The following is a 24,423-nucleotide window of genomic DNA, read 5'->3' on the forward strand; positions in this document are numbered from 1 at the left end:
AAATATGAGAAAACCTCTGCTTGATTTTTCCCCTCCCTTTTTGCCAGCTTTTGCTGGTAAGGACCCTCACATCTGATAGAGGAAAGGACAAGCAATTGTTCCTTTTGCCAGCTTGATTTACAAAAAGAGACTAAATGTGTCAGCTATTTCCTGAAAATTGGAAGCTATTGGGCCCCAAGCTAGGCCAGCTGTAGCTAATTTAAGGAGTCATGAGTGCACAAAAGCAGGAACTGCTGCCGTTAATGGTGGACATATGGGATTCAAGTCTCAGGCACTGAAGTTGCAGGGCTACAGGATTTTGCTGCATAAGCAGGTGCACCTTCACTGATTTCAGAACTATTTTTGCTTTCTCCAGTAATGAATTTGTCCCAGCCTGCCTCAGTGCATCTGAGCTTTGGGAAACCATAAACCATGTTTATTTTTTTGCATATGTTGATAAATTGCTGTTTATGCCTCCTACCTCCTTATGTCCTGACTCATCATTTTGCATGCCTATCTCAGTTGGTCAGTGACACATTATAAGCAAAACAATTTCCCAACAGCCTCATCACATAATAGCAGATCAGCTTTCTAACTCAATTGCAACTTATACTATATGAGCAATTCAACTCTGTGCTGTGCTGTGCTTCAGTATCAAGCTTTAACAGACTATAACATAGTGGCAGGCTTTTTTTTTTTTTTCAGTGTTTGCAAGTCAAATATACAAAGTTTGTCTTTGAAAATATGAGTCTACCTTTTTCTTTTTCACCTTGCGTTGATCAGACTGACTTCACCCCAAATTCTTCAGCTTCTGCATTTCTTAAATAACCTGTGATTTATAAAAAGGGCTTTCTGACTAATATTCTCATTCCTTTGCAAAGTTTGTTCAGACTCATTGTAAAGCATATCTAAGCTGTGTGAACCCTTTCTTTCCTTACAAGCCTCAATATGAGATGGATTTTTTGGTGGTTTTTTTTTACTTTGTAAGAAGCTTTCAGTTGGAATGACACCTTATTCTAGTCTCTGACCTGCAGCAAGAAAGCCTTTCTTGTAGTTCTCAGAAGTCTGACATTTAATCTTTTCATTGCCTGGTTTCCACTGACAAGCTGCTAAATGCACACAGCTATGCCCTGGCCAAATAAAGCTAGTGTGCCTGTAATGACACTAAGTCACAGAGCAGAAGGTCAGATACCATTCTGAATTTCAGTTGTGAAATGACAGTGATGAATTATTAGCTACTCAAAAATGCATATCACTGGGATCCACAAAGGCAACCCTGACTTCAAATGGCATTATTATCAATGTTCTGCTTTTGGAAGCTCGCCCGAAAAACATGATCCAATACAAGAATCCTTCATGTAATTACTAGAGTGCACTGATGGGTGAGCATATGCTAATTTACATTTACATCTTTGATTCATACATTTATTAAGTCATATATCTGGAGAAAACACATTCAACAATTTTCAGAAAAACATTTTGAGCAGTCCTGTAAAAGAAAACTATGTATTTTTGTTGTCTTATAGCTTATTCATAATATTATCTATATTTGTATTTATTTCTATAATTCCGGAGTGCAAGCCATTGAATAATACATTGCAGTTAGTTCAGTTAATATCAACTTGACATTACAGGGCTGAAATAATTGTTATTATTGTTCATATAAGCCCCGAATCTGCGTAATTCAACCTGCAAAATCTCATACTGTCAGTAGTCAGAAACTTGGTTTGAAGAACCCAGACTTCCAGTAGTCTCCAGATGTACGTGAAGGTGGTTCCAAATAGCTTGATATATATATACACAAGATGCAGTCCAATGATATGCAGATATACTACCAGCATACTTCTTAAAGCCCTCGTATGGAGGCAATCCCTGTAAGTCAGGGATTGCCTCCAGCACCACATTGGCGACGCTATCTTGCTTTCGGATCCACAGCTGGCAAACAACCAGCTGTCTTGTGTATCTCTCTGATACATTGTTCTGAACAGGGACTAGCATCAGATTCCTATGAAACAATTTTTCCATCTTAATCACTGCCTACCCTAAGTCACAAATTGGGTAATACCTGGGTGAGAGGTTGAAATTAATTCAAAAATAAGGAAAATGATTATAAAAAATGAAAGACAACCCATCACTTCTATTAAGACAGCATCTTCTGTTAGTCAGATGCACAGGACTAAGCAAGTATTTTTTTCCTAGGCCAAGTAATGCTTTCTCAGACAATTTCTGGCCGTGATTTAGGAATTAGCATGGACCAGGGTGATCCTTCTCAAGAATCAGTTTTGGAAGGTGAGACAGTTGGGTAGGATGGATGTGACAAAATAGTACCAGCTTGTCTCTGGTTGTCCTGGTTTTGGCTGGGATAGAGTTAATTTTCTTCCCAGTAGCTAATACAGTGCTGTGTTTTGGATTTAGTATGAGAATAATGTTGATAACACACTGATGTTTTAGTCGTTGCTAAGTAATGTTTATACTAGTCGAGGACTTTTCAGCTTCCCATGCTCTGCCAGGTGCACAAGAAGCTGGGAAGGGGCAGAGCCAAGATAGTTGACCCAAACTGGCCAAAGGGCTATTCCATACCATATGCCATCACGCTCAGTATAGAAACTTGGGAGAGTTGGCTGGGGGGCAGAGATCACTGCTCGGGGACTGGCTGGGTGTCAGTCGGCGGGTGGTGAGCGGTTGTATCACTTGGGGTTTTTTGTTTTTCCCTGGGTTTTGTTCCCCTCTCTCTCTCATTATTTTCCTTTTCATTACAATTTATTATTATTATTACTTTACTTCAATTATTAAACTGTTCTTATCTCAGCCCATGAGTTTTCTTACTTGTGCTTTTCCAATTCTCTCCCCTATCCCCCTGGGAGGAGGCAGGGTGAGCGAGCGGCTGTGTGGTGTTTAGTTGCCAACTGAGATTAAACCATGACACTGGTCTAGTAAAATGTTCCTGGCATACACTAGCTCATATAGGCGTGGTTACTGTGTCCAGTGCAACAGCCATTTTCTGGTCAACCTTTTCCATTTACATTAATGGAAATATATAGCACAAATGCTCTGGAGCATATGGCTCTTCTAGCTGGTTTCTACATGCACAGTAAGGTGTTGTCTATAAATATAACCCCGTGCATAGCTGGTACCATGAGGTGTTCAGAGACTGCATCTATTCATATGAGTTACAAAAGCTATATGAGATTAGCTGAGATCTTCTCTGCGGTCTCAGGGTTAACATATATAATCACCATGTGATTTCATTGAGCCCTGTTCCTCAGCTCTGTAGCATAGGAAAAGTACAGACTTTTCATATGTCAAAGTGGGCTAGAGGCTGCTTTTGTTCATCAGTTAGAATTGTTCAATTGATTTGATAGTTATTTTAAGAAAATGAAAGTTCTTCTGTAGGAAACAGCATTCATAACTGTATGATCTAAATTTACCTGCTGCCAGCTTCATCCCAATAAACTTATGTGACTCAGCATTCTGCTGAGAGACACTCTAATACTTTAACAGAAGTTTTCCATGGATGACTTCCATTTAAATACTGAAAATGGTTGACTATTATTTCATTCCTGTGTGACTCACAGGTCATGGTAATATACTTGTAGCAATTTAAGATCTTATAAATCTAAAGGATTTCATTGTGCACATAATCTGCATTCTAGGACAAAACGTTGCCAACAGGAGACTTTTAAACTGAGATAATGTAATATTATCTCTCATGTTCCCTTGTAGTTAAACCTCAAGAGAAAGACCTACACTTATCTAATCTCCTAATCAATATCAGGGAAGCTATATAGGGTCAGCTTAGTAAGAAAAACAGGGAGTAAGTACAAAGTTGATTTTATTTTTGGAATGGAAAAAAAAGAATTCTATAAAACGCTCTGCTGTAATCACTTGGAAGTGGTAATATAAAAATTCTATAGGAGAGCTTCTGTAGATACCTTTTTATGCAATGTTTATGTAATCAAATATATACATTGTAGTTCTTAATTGTGACAAAAGAGCTGGTTTAGTTCTATTTTGTAACTAAAACACAAACCTCTAATTCTGTCAACCCCATAAAATATCTTTAAAGATGCTTCAGTTCGGGAATGTGATAATCAGATGAAGCAGAGATACAGAACACCATTTAAAGTGACACAAATATTTGTATGTGGGATTTACCCAAAAATGGTTTGTTCACTGTGATTGTCACAGTTTATCAAGGATATTCAGTGCATCCAAAAGAAAAATGCAGACAGACATCTTCAAACAACAGTGTTATAGTTCAGTAAGCTGAGATCCTACATTAGTACTTTCCAGGGTGTGAGAGATGCTATCATTGCTTGGTTTGTTCATGGTTTATTATATATTGCTGAATGTCATGATCTGTTTAAAAAGGATGTTTCTGAGCAGTGGAGAAGAATGTTTCCTGCCTGCAGGCTCGATTGCAACAAGGCAGGAAAAGAGGGAGGGTCCATGCTTGAAGGTTGGAGAAAGCCTCTTTTTAAAAGCTGGTCAGAGGTGGAGGGATGAGTGCAAGGCGGAGGGTGACTGTGAGTGAGAAGGTAGCTTGCCTATGGCGGAGAACAGATCCCTAACCTAGCAACAGCAGGGAGGAAATTTTCCTGAGGACCCAGAGGGAATGGAACAGGAGTGCACATCCAGGAATGCACTGAAACCTCCCGGGCACACTGGGCAGAGGGAAAACTTGTTTACAAACCCTTTAGAACTGCGTTGTCTTTTAGCAGATCGGTTTTTTCTTCTCTGCTTTCAGAACTACTTTATTTTGTTTGTTTTCTAGTAAAGCCTAGCTTGAAAAACTGGAAAGTCCTTGATGTGCTCACTTTTAAAGGAGATGGTGCAGTCTCTTCAAAGCTCTGACCAACATAAGGGTTTGTCAGACAGGCAACAAAGATTAAAAATCAACCCAGTGTTTAAAACGGAGTGAGATGCTCTTAGTGACCTCTAGAAAGCATGTTAATTAAAATTTTCATTTGAATAGCATCAGTAGGTTCAATCTGTTTTTTTTGTCTGCCACAAATGACTTTGAGAAGATATGTTTCTCCTGTTTGATGGATATCAAGAAGCCACTAACCTTGGAATCACTTCATAGAGAAAGAGGTGTCCAGAATCTCTGTTCAGTTACTGCAGCTTAAGTTGAGATTAATTCTCAGCTTTCAAAAACTGGACAATTGTAGGAAAACTAGTGCTATTCGTATTGCAGTGGTTGCCATGCCTGCCCTGGCTTTACAGTATATGTTTGCTTTACAATGCTACCAACTCTAGCTGTCTTAACGAGTAACAGATTCATTCTAAAAACTAACAGAAAAAGATAAAACTATCATATGAAAATATCAAGGAACAAGTATTTTGATTAGGGCACTACATGGAAGTTTACTAAAAGTCAGTCTGTGATACAAGTTGTAGCTGTTCTCCGGAACGGCTGCACTGCATGTCCCAGCCCTGCGAGAGCCCTGTCCCGCAGCAGTCTGAGATGCTGAGCAGAGACCACTATGCTTTCCAAACCTGACACTAAATAAATAACTCTGTCCATCACGGCTATCTTGTCTCAATCTGATTTAAGTCTGCTCTATGAGGATCAAAGGCCTTCTAATATCCTTAAAAAAACCCCAAAATCACCAAACAGAGATTTTTATCACTTAGACTAAATAAAATCTTCAGAGTAACTGCTCCCAAAATATATGGAACCATATTTTCATTTATCTAAGCAGGATTTTTGAACACCGTCTACAGACACCAAAAGAAAGGCTCATAATTTGTTTTACTGGGCTGTGTTGAATAGGCCATGTGCATAACCTTCCATGGTATGTAAAACAAGCACACCATTTTGATTCACTAGAGAATGTATTTGGAGGCAATGTCAGTCACCTGGCAAGGGAGAATTAAAAAAAAAAATTAAAAAATCCCAAAGCAACCAAGCAACGCAAAGATAAAAAGCCCCAATATCTAAATACCCCTGCATGCTTGTTTACAGACCACGTCCCTACAGAACAAAACATTCAATATATTTTGTTTCCTTATCTACAAATTTTAATGAGATATCAGTAAAGCTCGTACGGCTCTGCTTGCCTTCTCCAGAAGGCCAGCCACAGGGCAGACTAAACCTGGGCTCCTCATCTCTCTTTGGTTACTCATGGTGAAAGAGAAGTCTCTTGTTCTAGTCAGTGATGGGAAAGTCTTTCAGATCTAGTACTGTTGTTGCTGGGGTTGCTCCTGGTGTTTTCTCTCCTGGCTTGCCAACCCCTGCCACCTCCGGGGGGGAAGAGACACTCTGAGCATTGCTCTGGGAAAGAAAAAAAATTCAAAGAAACAGTGATGACACTTTCTCCATCTTTCCTTCTCGCATCAATTCTTTTTTTTTTTTTTTTCCCAAGCACTGCTAATCTCACAGGATGAGGAGGGAAGAATACATTTTCTCATTTCTGTGACACACAGCTAGCCTAATCAGGCAGGTTATAGCAGAGATGACTATAACTGAACACATATAAATTAATAAGGTGAATCTGTACTCTTGAATCAATCACTGAAGCTTAAATTTATAGCTATACCTAGGAAGTAATACAGAAGCAGCATACCTCCGAAAAACAGCAGCTGTGAGTACAGTAGTCATGGCCACGGCCATGTGCTGGATTTCTTCAGAGTGAATCTTGAAGACCTTCAGACCAAATACAATAATCTTTCCACCCATCTTTATGATATAGTGATGGGTGGCACAGAAAAGAGAACTATGTAGTGCTAAAACAGGGCCATGCAACGTCAGAAAGAATGAAAAATAAGTAACTGAACTCACCAGAGAATTTTTAAGTTAAAATATAACCAAGACAGGTAGGCTCACACTTCTACTCCAGCAAAAAACCTGTACATTTATGTCCCATCTTAAAAACAATCACAGTAAAACCTGTATCTTGCCACATTCAAGTTGGTGTAGTGGAGCTCTCCTGATGGCTGAACTGTATCTACCAAATCAGCAATGTGACTTCTTTAGGCAATATGGATTCTTTCTTCCAGGGCTGGTGTCTGACCCTGTTACCTGCGTGAGATGTAACCATAGCACACCTGAGGTAGCTGATGCACCAGCTACTTGGCTATCTGTGGAAAGAGAAATCAGCTGCAGTGGAACAAACCAAAATATCAACATTTCTTTTACTATGGACCAGAGAATGATACATGAATGCCAGGAATACAAAAAAGATCTGGTTTCTAAATGTATACAGCATACATATACTTAAATAATGTTTTTGTGTAAATATCAGCACATCATTTTTTGCTGTATTTGTATGTTGTGGAAGAAGAAGAAAAAAAATCTTCAGAAAGAAGAAAGTCACTGCAATACAAAAGTAATATGCAGAATCCATATGGGATTTCAAAAATATTTAATGCAAATGTATAGTCAAAATTCTTCCACTCTGCAGCAAACAGCTCTGCGGTCATGCTGCTGTTCATAGTGCAGTACCTCTGAACTACTGAAAACCTTACAGCCTTGAAAATAATATTTCATTCTCCTGACTGATTTTGATCATCACACATTTCTAGAACATTTCTAAGAAAGCTAGGTTCTTCCTCTTTATTTCTTACTCAGATTGTTGTTTCAGATCCTTTTCCTGAAAAGCGGTATCATTAGCACGGACAAGAAATTGTGAAGCCGTAAGCTGCGTTCCAGCCTGTGTTCAGAATGAGTACCACTCGTGTCTTTGAAAGGCTAAACATACTATTTGCAACTAGTTGTCCCAGAACAGAAAACTGCATCGCTACTGACTCACTAAAATAAAGGATTCTAAAATTTCAGTGCTGCTGGGGTGCCTACCAACTTTCTTCATGACTTAGCTGAGATGCAATGCCCATTATAATTGATGCAGGTCTAGCCGCAGAATACTGTGCTTTTAGACCTTGCTGGTGCACCTTGCACAATATAGTCCTTGGTTTGGTCACAGCTGCGTCGCCTTCTGCCATTTGTCAAATGCATTCAGATTCCATTGACTAGTTAAAAATCCTTTCAAAAACATTATCACAGTTTTCAACAACTTCTGCAACCCTTCCTCCATTTTTCACAGAGAAGAGAGAGAGCTGGGAAGCGAAGTGCTAAAACTTTTTCCCAAGAAGATGGTCCCTCCTGGCACAGCTTTTTAGAATCTCTCTGCTCTGTAAAACAGACAGTTTTAAAAATCTCTATTTGAAGCACGTCTTCCTTCCCCACCCCACTCCAGTCTTAGAAATGCCTGCCTCAATTCACTCATCACAAAATGTCTATAAATTTATATAATTTATCCCACAGAGTATGCAGCCTCGCGCTGGAGAAGTTACTGTATGAAATGCAGTTCCATAGTATAAATAATATTACTTCTGGATGAAAAATGTCATTGTTACAGGTAGAATTAGTGACAACCTTGAATTTCTGCAGTTGTGTGTGGTCTAAGATTTCCATTTTAGTCGGAATCTCGAAGACTTGCCTTTTTTCCTGTATCATGTCTATGCCACCGCAATATCTCCCGCAGAATCTTAGAGCTTTTATCCAGCTTTCATATTTGTACTCGTTTTTAACCTGACACCTCGAACCGTTAGCTGTCTTTCAAGATCCAGTGGGTTCCCACAGGACCACTCACTGATGAGTAAAAAGCCGAACTTGGATGTGACCTCTAGGCCTTTTCTTCATTTTCCTGCTTGTTAGCAGATTGTTCGTGTGCAGTTTGATACCAGACAGAGGGTACTGCTGTAGATCTGTTTTGTGCTTTACTTTTCTCCCCGTGTGGTACCATTTATCTATTATTTCTTTTCTTTTTGAAGAAAAATAAATTCAGCTCTAACAATACCTAGGACATGAAGAGCTTGCCTGGAAATCTGTGTGTGAATTACACGTTTTATGGAAATGCTTGCAGAAATTATATTGCCAGATCATACCTGAGAGAGAGAAAAAGAGAGAGGGCAAGACCTCCTGAACAGTTAAACTAGCACTATTCAGATTTTGATATTGGTTGTATGTACAAATATTTTTCTACTCCTAGAAAAATATTGAGACTTTTTCTTTTTAATAAATATACATTAGTAGAGACAAGCCTGGGATTTTTTTTGGTCTAGGTTTAGATAAAAATGCAGATGAAGCCAAAATGGATTTCGCCTTTGAGGGAAAGGTAATATAGCTACGTATTGCAGTTATTCCCAGGTGGCATATATACAGTTGAGTAGCAGAGGCTTTTTTCCCTCCCTGTTTTAAATTGAAAAGTTCCAAGAATCAGCAGCTAAAAATCCCAGCTGCTTATATGACTATACTGTGCAGGTAACTTTGTCCTGAAGAGATCTATGAGATGGTCATAGCTCATATACTGCATATTGCTCCTTTTTTTTTTTTCCCTGAGACAAAAGTCACTGGGACAAGAGTCACTCATGCTCTAAAACACAAGAGCTGTGGTTTGAAGTCCGACTGTAATCCTTTCTATTTTTTTAAGTTTTGCAATTTCTTTGACCTCATAGGCTGCGAAGAAATAATTTGTGGAATCAGGTTTAATTCTTCTTGTATCAAATTTCAAATCAAAAGGCCTGAAAAATACCCATGTCTTGAAATCTGCCCCAACAGTAGAGCTTGTTTCATCACAGAAACACCGTCCTAACCCGACTCCAGCTGCAGGCAGAATCAGATATTGGGTGTTGCATAAGAATAGGGAGATTTTATGAATTATTTCAAACTTGAAGTTACTTTTGAACTTGGTTCAGCAGGTAGAGAATGCTTCAGGAAACGTTTGGGATTTTTCATTTTAAATCCAGATCTGGTCTTATATGTATCCAGTTATATCCAAAAACCAAAAGCTTCCTTTTAGTTAAATATTTCTATGTAGAAGTCATTGTTATATATAAGGAATTATCATGTCATTGGTAGCCTAGAAGGACGATAACCTGGCAAAATAGATAGTTACGTAGATATATAGGCAGGAAAAAAAGCCCCAACATACACACACACGACATTTTTTTAATGCTAAAAGGGGTTTTCAGATAAACCTCCTTTATCACTGATCCATTCCAAGTGAATCACAGCCATTAGTTTTCAATAGTTTCTAACTTTTTTTTTCAAAACAAGTATAAAACATCCATAGACAAAGCCATATAAACAAATGCAGACAAATATAAGTTTTTTTAAAACTCTGTATCTGAAAAAAAAAATGAAGTTACTATACTTTTGAGGAATTTGTAACATTTGAATTTGCCATTCTACCTTTTTTTATACTATCAAAAAAAAATTCCTAATAGGAGATAATTTCTTTAACTTTCATATCTAGATGTTTAAAGTCTGACAAAATACACTGGGAAAACAATTCAGTAACCTATCATCGAGATATTCTTCCCAACTTTCAAGCCAGTAAACTATATTTTATTTTTTACTGGGAAAAGAAGTTAAATCAGTGGATCAAATTTGGTTCTGGACCTTTGCCAGGTTCCATGTGTACTCATATATGTCCTTTAATTGGCAAGCAAAAGTAGCTACAATCCCTCCCTTAGCAAACTCCTCACAAGAGGTTCAACACCATAGCAAAGGGTTAACTTATGTGGCCAGGAAGGAAGGGAACCTGAGCAGCAGAAGGAATCAAATATTTAATGAATTCCCTGAGCAGTGTCCCATAAAGATCAAGCTTCCATAAAGCACAGGTCATTATTTACAGCTACTCCACTGCTGCAAAATCCTCTTGGGAGAATGGAAACTCTCCAAACTCCCTCAGGGTGTCCTGCTCCTGCAGTTTCACTGCTATACACTAGCTGGAGTCTTAATGTGATCCTTTTGCCCTCTTATACATCTCTGGAGGTCGCAGGTTTTTTGGGTTTGTTTTTTGTTTTGTTTTTCAAATGCTCCAGGTGATTCTATGAAGACTGCATTAGTCCCTTAAATAAAAAGAGACCGAAAGCTTAGTAGATCCCAGAGGCTTACCCGGTGTTATTGTGCTTTCCTACCTTTAAAGCCTCCAGGATCCTATCTATAATGTTTGTTTTCTTTCCAAATTTCCATAAAGAAGTCATTTCAGATTACATTTCAGATTGCAGGTGCAAAGATGTAGGGAACACTGACAGAATCAGCTTCAAGCATTTTAAACATATTCATGAGGATTCCCTGTTTACTCTATAGTTACTGAAGGAAGACTAGCTCCTAAGTCAGTTTTTCATAATCACTTTCTTTGTGGTAGTGAACAAAGCTCAGAAAAAGTCATTAAAACTACTCACAATCCAAAATAGTGGGAAAAAAATCAGGAAAAAAATGAAGGACTGAAGCAATGCAGTCAGTCTACTGAGAGGAAGGCTAAAAGGTATTTCCTTCTTTCTTTCAGGGAATTTATAGACAATATGATAGAGATTAGTCAGAATTTTAGCCTAGAACTATGACAAGAGCAAACATTACAAGCCGAAGCCAAACTAGTTTAAAATAAATAAATATTTTTTTAAAAGTAAGTTAATCCTTCAAAGAAAGATACCTAAGCCTATAGTCACTTTTCTATCATTAGAACTCTTTAAAATCAAGATTAAATGTAATTTTAAAATGGAAATTATTAGCAGAAATCATAAAGGTAATCATAATGGTCACTTTTACTCTCAGGTTGTACTCAGAGATGCAAGATTTCACTCTGAAAACATTCAAAACACCTGTTTTGGTTGAATTATTTTTTGTCTACATTAAAACTGAAAATGAAAATGAATAGTAAGAATGTGATATTATAAACTGAAACAAAAGATTTATATTCAATCACATTCAAACCAACCCACTAAGTTTCACACAGCTTTAACAGTCGTAAAGCAAGGGTTTTTTGGTTTTTTAATTTGCACATTTCTTTTCAGCTAGGCTGCCTTATGTAGTGGCACAAATCTCAGAGATCATTCACCTGCCTTTCCTGTCAAATTACATTGCAGAGTCAACAGTAGCCAATGAAGTGTGATATTTCATGCTAGACTTTTAGTTCCCAATAAATCTGGTCAGTGGAGTTATCTCCCGTAATTCAAAATGTTTTAGGGAATTAAATATTTAAATACTACAAAAAGAGATTAAAAATGTGAACTTAATGTGATCATGGTGTTAGTCAGATTGTTTATACAATAAGCAAGAATATTTCAAGATTAGATTTTAAGAATGACTTAGTGGAAAGAAGCTGAGAATTCACAAGTAAATCTGGTGGACTTTCATCAGAAAAATACAGGTGCTGTTCTCGACCCCATGACTCCTGAAATCAGTGGGGAAGTTCGTTTTGTTGACTTGCTATTACTCCAATAAAATCATTCATGCTACCTTATGCAAACTAGCCTTGGCTGCCCCAGACTAGATACAACATTATTTTAGGTTTCTAACTGGTGCCTGGGCAAGTTTGATGATCAGGGACAGACCATATCTATCCTGTCCCCAAGCACTGTTCCTCTCCAGAATTACTGTGTCCCAAGCCTTGTGTAACTTCCTGCCTAGTATAGACAGGTCCTTCATCCATTTAGTATAAATTAGAGTAAGTCTACCTATATAAAATCCATCCTTGATCAGTGCAATTGTTTTATGCACTAGCTTTTTTTTCACCCCTCAGACATTGGTCAGAACTATATGCAACTTTGTAAATATAGTAACATCAGTCAAGTTATTGCCCTTTAAACTTACTATAAAATATGATCAAGGGACTTCACAATTAGGCAAAACTGGCACTGTAGTTCTGCATGAATCAGATGCATCAGATGCATTTGTTTAGACTTAACTCTAAGTCTCACCACTTATAACGACACATATTTCTATGCAAAGAAATTAGTCTCCTGAATTTGAACCATGAAACCCCTGACATTAATGGAAACTCATTCTGCACTTTAGTCAGGATAGGGTTGGGTTTTTGGGTTTTTGCGTGCATACAGTGTGAATACATACATACCTGCATCCTGAACCCAGGCATGTTAACTGGTCAGCCACATAACTTTTGTTTGTTTGGTTTGGCTTTTTTTTAAAAAAGAACAAAACCATATAAAAACCTGTAAATTTGTGCAACCTACATCCTCAGTTTTATACTGGAAGATGCTTCAATGGGTATTCCTAAAAATGTGATACTGTATTTATATTTATTTCCTTACATTAGAAAAAGGAATGGGTTGCACATTATTTGAAAAAAGTAAATAAATGTCTTAATTTTTTTCAGGTTAGTGGGACTATAATTTTTGTACAACAACATGGCAGTATTTCAGGATATTGCTTTTTGACTGAAAAAGAACAGACATGTTTAAAGTTTCTCTAGAAAGTTGGTACCTTTCATTAAGATTTTGCTTTGGAGGAAAAAATCAATTAGCTCTATAAATAAATAATTACCAGACTGTATGGAACAAATTTCAAAATGTATAGAAAAACAATGATCTTGGAAAAGAGGTAGTAGGATATGTTTGTCTACAAGCACACAAAGGCCAAGAAATTGGGAATTCCTAGGGAACATCACACTTCCTTCAGATGACATCTACGTACATTAGCCTAAATAGCAACCAAAAAACATTACGGGATCAACTTTAAACAGATCTATTAATGCACATATTCAGGTACACTAATAGCTTCACTATTTAGAATACTATCATGTAACGTGTCTGATCAGGGTCAGAACTAGATAGAGTCTGTGGGTGTGGTAGTTTGACCAAGGAGCTCAGGCTCTCCATATTCAAAGAACACTAATGATATCTATAAAATACATTGCATTTATTTTTAAAAAAATATTACTATTGACAATTTGCTGTACAATGTTGCAAATCTATTTTAGCAATAAGTAAAGTAGTTTGTGGTATTTGCACAGGTACAACTAGGCTAATTGTCAAATACTTAATAACTACATAATTTAATTCTGTAGGGAAGCTTTATTTTTTTTAGTGATTATGTGATAATTTGTGAACTGACAGCTGAGTACTAAGGAGGCTGATCAGTCACCTTAATGGAAGTGTGCAGTAGCAGAAAATTAGAAGAAAATAATTTGATAGGTAGGGTCTTTGAAAGAGTCTAGCCTTAAGCTGGTCCAATCAAACACACTGCAGTACAAGTAAATTCAAGGTTGAATTCACTTAACCATGCAGACTTCAGAGGGTCCTGTGGGTTTCAAAAGTAATGGGTTTGACAGGTTCAGCCACTTCCTTTTTTAGGACTTAAATTTGAGATTCCAGAGTAGACCTCCCATACTACGTACGTGTACCCTAACTTGTCTACTGATCTCTTAATTTTATCTTGGATTTTGAAGTGAGGAGATAGCCTGCAATCAATAAAAGTTGGGCACACTATTACATGAGAATATAGACAATGCATCAAGGTAATTAGCTACATCTGGTATAAAATCTTATATTTGGAATAAATGTACATGTTTTCAAATACCTCTTGTTTCAAGACCTCAATTTCTTGAAGAAAGAGTTGTTTCATCTGTTCTCTTTGCAAAGTTCCTGGTTTGGGACAAGCATGCCAGACACAAGTAAGCAAACAGATGAATGATACATTATCATTTAAAAATGAATGGCAAACTTTACTAACCTGAAAATCTAAAAGATGAAAACATTCTGGGAGTAATTCCAACTTATTTGCCAATAACAGTGAGAAGAAAGGAACAGAGAGTGGAAGTCTGGGACAGGAAAACACAATTAACTCTGATTATCTGGGAATCCAGTTGGGGAAGAACTCATCTGCCTGTGATCATTCATTAGAGGATAGCTGAGTGGATTCAAACTACCAGAATGCTCACTTTTCAAAGGAGCTTCAGCAAGGAACTCCATCTTTTTGTGGTTTAACTATATAGCAATTAGGAAATAGTTGTTTGTCATCTTTTTTTTCCTGTGTGGTACAGCATAGCTTAAACTGCAGCTCCCCATGAGTACGATTTGCAATATACAACATGGATGAGGATTAGATAATGAAGAATACAAGTGAACTGTAATACATACCACACCACATGTATCTGTATGTACTTATATGTTTGACAAATGCTTTTTATTTATTTATTAACAAATGCTGAAAAACCTTGCACAGTTTTTCTCAAAATACCTGCTAACAGCAAGAGATACACAATGATAGTATTACAGCCATAGTAACTGCAGTATGATTTGATGCAAAATCTATAGTGGTTGTCAGATCGGGAGCTCTACAGTGTAATAACTCTAATTCAGTGAGAAAATGTGTGTTAAATGTTGTAATTTATAAAGATAGACAGGGAAAAGGTTACGTTTCCGATGAAAGTTTTTCTAGGTATTAGAGCAGAGAAGTCAGAGGCATGCTGTCCTAGTTAACACAGACTTTTACTAACCACAAAGAAAATGAAGGATTACGCTACTGTGAGGAAAGAATGCAAAATAACTTTCTAATTATGACAAAGATGTTCCGGGAGAGAAAACTGATGTTAAAAGCAAAGAGAAACTCTTAGCAACTTGGCTAATGTGAAAAGAAATAAAGTAATAAGAATAAATCATAGAATGGTTTGTGTTGGAAGGGACCTTAAAGATCATCTAGCCCGACCCCAAATAAGGAAGCTGCATTTCTAAAACATAGAAACATATATAGATGAATAGAAGAGAGGGTTCACAGCAAAAGCTCTGAGTCACATTCAGAGGAAAAAAAATATATTTCCATGCCAACAAGAAGGGATGATCACATATACACAAAGGTGGTAAAATATTTAAAAGAATTTTTTTTCCTATTGCAGTCTATATACAGAACATGAACAGAAGGTTCATAATCATTTGACGTCATTTTATAAAGCAGGCTTTTCAAAATAGTTCATATCATCAATCTGGAAATATCCAAGTTATGTTATTTACCATGCAACATAAAAAAAAAAAAATTAGCTTCTGCACGGCATGTCTTTGGATTCCTCAAAGGCGAGAATAAAAATGTGGGAAGTGGAAGTGGTTTATGCGAGGCTTTCTCTGTACAGCTGTGTAAGGATGGGCACTTTGTTTGAAAGGGTCCTGCTTTCAGTAACATCTGTTAGTTTATTTCTATCTCAGCTGACTCATCCAGCCCTCTGGTAATAATGCTACCCTTGAGCTAGACTTACGGGACAGCGCTGAACTAAACCCCTGCCAATGCAGATTACACCAAACAGCTGCCACAGGTATACTACACATGTAGATCCAAGAGAAGGGGAGCTGCGGGGAGAGCAAGCAGGAGCAGCTGAAGAGAAAGTCAGCATGCAGCGATGTGCAATTGGAAGTGACAAGCGAATAGAGAGAGTTGTCAACTCCCGCCAACTCCGTCCCAAGAGCTGTGAGGAATCCCCAACAGGAAAGAGTCCCTGCCCCTTGAGTTGTAGGAAGATTAATGGGCCCCGCTAGAGGCTGTTAAGAGAATATAGACTCACATTTAGTGGCAAGAGAGATTAGAAGAGAAACCTGTTTGATAAAATTTGAAATAACAAGTACATTGACTGGGTGGTCAAAAGCAAACGATGTACTTGCCCTCCACAGACGGCACGGGAAAATACTGTTACCACCACATAGTGCCGGTTATAGTCCCTACTAGTGAAAGACAAGTGGGGATAGGTGATTTATATTAAGTTTATCTACACAGGAAACAACCTGAGGTTTTTAAATTTTAGTGTTAATTCTGAGAGGAAAAAAGTCAGAAGCTCAAAAATGTAAATGACCTAAACTGACAATGTTTTTAGGCTCAGCACAGCAGAAAACTTTTTATATGAAGGATATTGAAATTTCGTATTTTATTAGAAGCTTTCTTTATGAAGTCTACATACCCTGTACTTAAAAGAAAAATAGTTTTGAACACATTTATTTTAGCCTAGAAAATGCTGACATGTCTTACTTAAGCGTGTCTGAAATGTGAAAAACAATTAAGGCAGAGAAATATGCCAAAACTTACACTTTTCTGGAAAACAGCCTATTATGATAATGTGGTGCTATTTTCACATTTGAATGAAAACTATCAACTCATTTCTGATGTCAAACAACAGACCTAATGGGAGACAATTCATCTGATCCTGAAATATTTTTTGAATTATAGAGGGAGAAATTAAATAGGGCAAATTAAATTCCACTACTGTCTAAAGAAATAATGGGACAAAGAAACAAGCATGGTTTCCAGGTAGTTTGGGTGTTTCTGCTCTACTGGAACTGGTGAAATTAATCACATCCAAAATTAGAAAAGGAAAATTTTTAGCAAAGGCTACCTGTAGTGAATTGACTATCAGAGAGAGCTGTAGAGCTGGATTAGGTATGTGTAAAACCTGGCATGTCTGGCAGGTATATAGGACGTCAGAGGCAAAACAGAGCAAAAAGAAAGAAAAAGGCTATGATTAAGGATGTACCAGGTTTCAGAGCTGAACATATTGTGGAATTTTGGAGGCAAAAAGGATAATTTTGTTATGTGCTTTGGGAAAATAACCTGAATGGGCAAACTATGGTTGTCACAGCAACCATTGGTATGCAAGGGATCCCACGGAAAACATTTATTGAAAAAGCCTAATGAATTTGGACTTGATTACAAGGGATGGTGCAGGCTTACTTCTCCAGGGGAAGAATTAAATTTGAGGTTTGTTATTGGTGCAAAATAATTGGGACTAAGATAAAGGTATCTTTTATGCCCATTTAACATTTTACTGTCTTTCTTTTTGTCAGGCTTTGACATGTGCATAGCAACAGGGACTTTCACAGAGTTTTCTACATAACAAAATTTGTGTGAAAAAAAAAAGAAATATCTAGCTGGTGAAGGGTAACAGGGCAAGGAGAAGATCTTAAAAAAAAATGAAAGCACTGAAGATGGACAGAAAGCTCCTGTAATTAAAATGAACTAGATTTTAATACCTGCAAATGAACAGTTCCTGGCTGTAGATTAGCATCCCCTGAAGACTATAAAAGCTCTGTCAGCAGACAGACCAGTCAAAGAAGCAGGTCGTATGGACTGGAAAATTCCCATTTCCTTTTAAGCAGACTTTAAATTATCTTATTTCTGTATTTTAAGACAGAAAATCTGACACATACCTGATTTATCTCGAACACATTTTACCTCTTCTCTAGTAAGGCAACATGTAGTAAGGTCTCCCTCCCCAGGCCCAGAAAAATTAATCCATACTATGTGTAATAGCTAACGGAAAGGATCCTAGTGCCAGAAATGACAGCCTGTGAGGAATAATCATGCAGTACAGTCTGCTAGTATACAGGGTACTCTAGGTTTTAATTAATAAAGCACAGAATGTGAGGAAAAATGGTAACATTATGAATGGCTATGAGAGAACAATATATATTTTGTTGATTATGAGTTGGAATTTAACTCCTGAAAAAAAGAAAGTTTAAGCTTGTCAGACCATGTTCGGAATCAGGGAGATGGAGGAAGAGGAGGGAATAAATGGGTTCTTCTTAAGGAGATGTCATCAGCTCCGCCACTGGCTGGAACAGCACCAGGGTGCTCTTCTGTGTTCCCTGCACTAATATTAGGGTAAATATTCTTATTCAAGCTATTATCCTCAACATCCTCAACCCTCAATCAGCATTAGGTGCTTTGACAAGCATGGTTAGTTTAGCAATGCTCAGACACGCTCTAGCTCATACGTCTGTGCTGTAATGTAAGGGACTATGTCATTTCTCTGTCACGCCTAGGTTTCACTACTTGCTCTAACACATTCAATTTTTAAACAAATTCATCCTGCTTGCATAGCAATTACAAGATCAGGATGTTTAAATGTTTCATATGGTAAATATCGCATGCAGATGATCTACTCCAGAAATAGCAGCACTGCAACTCACTGTCAAATGATTTCAGATATTTAGAGTGCATGGTGGAGTAAGGACGGGTATTAATCTTCCTGACTTTACTGCTGAGGCATAGATAAAAGAAGTAAAATCAGGAATTTCAGTGTTAGCAAGAAGTTGCAAACTCTTGGCAGTTTTCAGCTGAAGCACAGTAGAGATAAGTGCGCCAGCCCTGAGAGGTAATTGCCTTGGTGATGTGGCTGGTAGCATTCTGCCTGCTCGGCTTGCCTACCAGCAGCGTGCTGCCCTCCAGACAGTGGGGAAGGGGAGCAAGTTCCAAAGAACTTCCCCAGAGAAAGCTCTGAGGGTTAGACTGAAGGGAAGCTTGCCAAGGTACTGGTTATGTGGTGGGAGGCTATAAACCAACATAGAGCCTTCTTCACTCTTGTATGTGAGAAGGGTTAAGTAAATGGAGCCCTTTTATCACCTTGAAAGCAATGAAGTTCCATCCTCCCAGGTCAGTCCTCGCTTATGTCTATCATTCACTGCATGCCCTACTTAATCTGTAATGGTTTCTTTTAAAATAAGCAGTTCTAGCAAAAAGAGGCTTCTGATTGTTCTAAATAGCATTGGCATGGACATCAAAACGGCATGGTATGTGTTTCCACCTGTAATTTATATGAATAGCACCTGAGTATTAAATATTATTGCAGAAACAATCAGCTATTTCATGCAAATCAGGTGCAATTCTTATGCTCCTCATGAGATAGATGCCAGCCTGACTCCTTCATTAGGTAAGAAGTGTTCAGACTTTGCTCACCATATAATCAGGTGTTAAAAGTTAACCACAAGTAAAGCTTATCAGCTAGGAAAAAAAAGTCCTTTGAAACAAATGGCAAAGGAAGTTCTGAGAAGCAGTGTGCAGCCAGAAAGCTCAAACAGATCTATTATTTTCAAGAACAAAACCCGCTACAATAATAATTAAAAGCAAATCCCCAAGGTAGGATCCTGTGAAACTATTCTGTGCGTGTGTGCCCCTTTTGCTGAAATAGAAAAGGGGTTAAGAAGGAAACAAAGCTGAGCAAATAGACATTATCAGAATGCTACTACTAATGGCAATAACATAAGCAACTTCTTCTTTTTTTCTGCAAGTTTCCCAAATAAGGGGATTTCTTGATTAAAAATATGGAATTTCTCAATACTTAGATAAATCAAACTTTCTTTAGTTGCTATCGTATAACATTATAAGACAGAATGCTTGTGAGATTTGTGAGAATTTTTGCATTTTGGTATCATAATTCATAAAGCTATTAGAACAGGCTCAAAACAAAATGTAACAGAATTTAGAAAACTACTGTCAGATTTGCTACTTTAAGTAACTTATATTTAAAATCTCTAACCTATGAACAGTGTCTTGTTCTATACAAATAATAATTTTAGATAGCATCTTTTCAAATTTGTAATTTATTACAGTCATATGTGGTTTTGTGTTATAATTTTAATCATAAAAATGCTGGTCTGATGATTGATCCTCACATAAGCAGCAGCAAATCAAAGTGCACCCTGAGCATTTTTACATACAGCACACCATCTGAAAAAGGAGAAGCATCTCCTGAAAACAAACCCAGGGAAAGCTTACATCCATATGGATTCAAGTGAGGATCTGCAGAAGGAAACAAGAGGAGGAAAAAAGTGACATGGATGGCTTCAGCAATGTACACTAAAGTGAAATAAAAAGTTCTTCACCCATTGCCACAGGCAAAACGATCTTGACTTAGAATATATTTACTTAATTTATTGCCAATTAAAAAGAAAAAAAATCCAAACCCAAAACCACTTAATCACTGATTCAAGTATTGGCAAAAAGAGAACACAAACAAACAAACATACAAGTAAGCCTTCTTCCTCCCCCTTCCCCAGACTCAAGTCAAGCACATTCCCGGTGTCACCTCCCCCTTTCCTAGTCTCAGCTTGCCCTGTTTTGCTTTGGTGACACCCAACCCGTCCCAATCCCTCCGGCGAGGTGAGTGGTGGCACGGGAGGCTGGGGTCGCGCGTGCATTGGTTTTTTTCTGCCGCTCCACCGTGCTTCTTGCTGCTTTTCCTCTGCCGCTCCATGATCTCAGTGTCCCTGCCCTGGCTGGGGCCACCTGCAGTCCCCAGGGGTGTCCCTGCCTGGCCTGTCACCCACAGGCTCCATTTCAGAGCTGTCTGTGACCAGCGCCAGGCAAGCCATGGCCTCTTCTCACACCGGGCACCCTGCAGCCCCGCTGCCCAGGCCCTGCCAGGCGTGCCGGATAAGCTCATTCAAAAACAATTTCCAGGGAAGGAGTGAAGGACAAATATTTTGAGAGTGCTGCCTCTCAGCCCTTTCCCTCATGAATAAGTACTGACCACCATAAAAAGTTACTGCACATCAGTACAGACAAAACAAACAAACAAACAAACAAAAACCTAAGAAACCAAACCCAAAAACCACAACGAACCAGAAAGCAAACAGCAAGACTGCCTTCTGAAGGAGGAAAAGCTGAGCCCTTTCTGCAAAGACCAAATAAAAGAGAGGCTTGGTCGACACTCCCACGAACAGTTTGTATAATTAATACACTTAGAGGCCCCCTCCCCTCTCAGATCCTAAAAATTTAGGGAAAGACTGAAGTTACTGGAGTTGAACGGAACCAAAGCAGTAACCTAGACTTTGAGAGGACTGAAAAATCAAAAAAATGCAGATAACTGAATTTTGCAGTCCCACCCTTATAACAACCTACCAAAACAGAATAAACACATATATGTATATATATAGCTTAACCTGAGAATGAGGCTGCACTTTTAGACTTTCTAAGAATGCTCTTCAATCTTCTCTGGCCTCGAACGCTGGACTCATTCACAGGCAGGAAACACAAAACAAAATGTTTCTCCTTTCGAATAGGTTCTCTTTTTAAGATAAGACAATGTGATCTCTTAATAGAAGGAGATTTTCATATCTTCTTCAAGCAATGTTTTTACAGAATGCAAACTATTAGCTATTCCCTATTCAAATTTCTGAATCCTCACGTTACCTCTTAGTTAAAGACATGATGCTGCCTGCCTCTAGGAGGCTTTTAACAAGTATGTATCCCAAATTAACCTTGAATCGAGCTGAAACACGGAGAAGATTTCTCACACAAGTTTCAGGGATGTCTGTGCTGCACAGCTCAGCTCTCAGCAGGATTTGTAAAAACCTCTCCCCTACTGTCCCCAGAAGTTTCCTCTGACACAGGAAGCAGAGGAAGCAGCTCCCACCAGGAACAGAGTAGAACAAGGATTAGTTGAGATAAAGGGAATGATAAAACTCTATTATCCTATAAAGTACACAGCATATTTTGTGATTCACACAACTCTTTAATCCAATCAATCTTGAATAGTGTGGATCCAAGGAGGCCAGGGTATATATTTGGGTTCTCAAAGCAGGTTTCACAAAGCCTAATACCAATACTTACTGAAAGAAAATTTACTTTCTGTTCACAGTCATATCAGGTGTATGGTAGACTGGCTAATTTTCTAGTCTCCCAAATGTAGTCCACTATAACTAATTAATTGACTGAGTCAGTCACAGCTCACATATGGATTGACTTTAAAAGAAAATGTTAGATAATGTAAAAGTTACCTCTCTACATAATTATGAAGATGAGGAGTCCACTGGATCATTAGGTAATGTATGTGCAATAAAGTCTGAACAAACGAAGCTATATTTTTCATTGCATGCTGAATAAAACTGAAAGAGTCAGAATTATTTGGAAAAAAAAAAAAAGAGGTTACTCATAAGTAACATAGCTACGTTTTTAATTGTTTGTACCCGCAGATTAACGTAAAAATGATATACATGCCAGTATGCTTGACACTAGAACTATGATGCAGTATGTTATTTCTAAAATTCCTTTTTCTGAAAGACAAATCAGGCAAAACTTAAATAAAGCTCAATGATTAAGGTTTGTCTTAAAATGTAGTCAACTCCTTCCACTGTTTGTTCATAAATTATTCATAATCTCTAGGAAATTGAAAGTCTCCATAGAACCCTCTGTGAAGTCTCAATAATTCTGCTTGAAAAAACAGAAAAGAGATTTTCTACACATTTTTCAGCATCATGCAGAATCACTTATTCCCTTAGATCACAAAAATCTTTCCTACATGCCAATAAAATAACATGTTGCATACCAAGAGCAAGGAGACTTTAAAGAACCAACACAGACCATTTCCCACTGCTACGTCAAGGTGGATTCACGATGGGATGGCAGTTTGGGGTGGAGTGTAAAAGGAGAGAAGAATGATTTATAGGGTCATTCTTAAAAGGTTGTACATTAGTTTATTTAACAGTGTGAAGGGCTAATTATTTGGAGACAGATACTTCCTGTAGGTAAGTTCTTGTCCCTCTCCTTATAAAGTTGTCAGTAGATAAGGACCAGTTGGACTGATGGTGGGGAGAGATTATCATATGTTCTTAAAGAAAGAGCATTGTAAAAATTGTTCATTACTGGGTTTGTGCATGTTTTGTTCCAGTGAAATTTTCCAGCGAACTTTTCCAGCTATGTTTAAATTACAAACTATTCATAAATAGCACAACAGTGGGTGACTGTACAGCGCAACATGTTCTCTAGCTGCAACATTCGAGCTCTTATATCATTTGACCTGCTGCTGTGACTAACATTCTCTTTAAATAGACTAAAGAAATACAATTTCAGGAGCTTTGCCATTTTTTTTTTTTTGAAAGTTCAGCATTATGTAGAGTAAGAAAGGTGGAAAAGTTGGATATTGCCAGCTGATATTATTGTCCTTGTGCTCTATGTTGTGAAATAACAGAAAAGAACTAGACAAAATTTTTTCAGAGGGCTTTAATGTGTTATACTGTCAAAGGCTAAGCCCTTTGGGCACTACACAAAACTGATTTTCATTCTGCTTTACTGACTGTAGTGTAGTTTCTTTTCTGCTTACATAGCAGTAAAAAACACACCTTGTTTGAACATTGTGTAGCACACTGGAAGGTCAGAGCATCTGTTTTATTTGTGCTGCAATACTTCAGCATTAACAGCGGGCAAACTCAGACTGACAACAAGAGAAAGGGTCAAACGCTCAAAGAAAACTGGTTGCAGCCTGCTCCACAAAGTAAATTTATCCTCCCCACCATGTGTCTTCTAAAGGAAATATATCACATATAAACAATTGCATGCATCTAGATTACTTTGTCTTCTACTTTGTTCGCCCAACTTCTTTTTAAGCAGTTCCAGTAACTAGGTTGACAATATACCCACTCAATCTATTTTCAGACTTGGCAACCTTTCTAGATGGATTTTCATAACGTCTAACCTATCCTTGCTGAATTTTTCCACAAAGTGCACAGAATATTTATCCTTTTCTTTTTAGATGCTTTTCATGAAGACCATTATCTGCTCTCCCCTCATTCTTCTACAAAGACCTCTAGACTGAACAATCTTGTTTCTTTAGGTATTTTCATATAGTGTTTTCTAGAAATCTAATCTCCATAGTCCTATCTGAATTGCACTCCCCATTGTTGAATTATGCTCATATATTTATTCTTTGTTTCAGTGTTGTTGCAGTAATAGATTATTAAGTTGGACTTCAGATGATACCAGAGGCTATTAAACATTTAGAAATATTAATAGGGCTTTAGAAAACATGGAAAATATGATATGGGATAACTTACACCCTTGTCTACTATTTAACATGCTAAAAATACATTATTTATTACAAACCCCGATTTACTCTGTGGAGAGGCACTTAATTATATGGCAAACACGGACTTGGCAATTTATGG

The sequence above is a fragment of the Mycteria americana genome, chromosome 4 (assembly GCF_035582795.1).
Source record: "Mycteria americana isolate JAX WOST 10 ecotype Jacksonville Zoo and Gardens chromosome 4, USCA_MyAme_1.0, whole genome shotgun sequence".
Lineage (NCBI taxonomy): Eukaryota > Metazoa > Chordata > Aves > Ciconiiformes > Ciconiidae > Mycteria > Mycteria americana.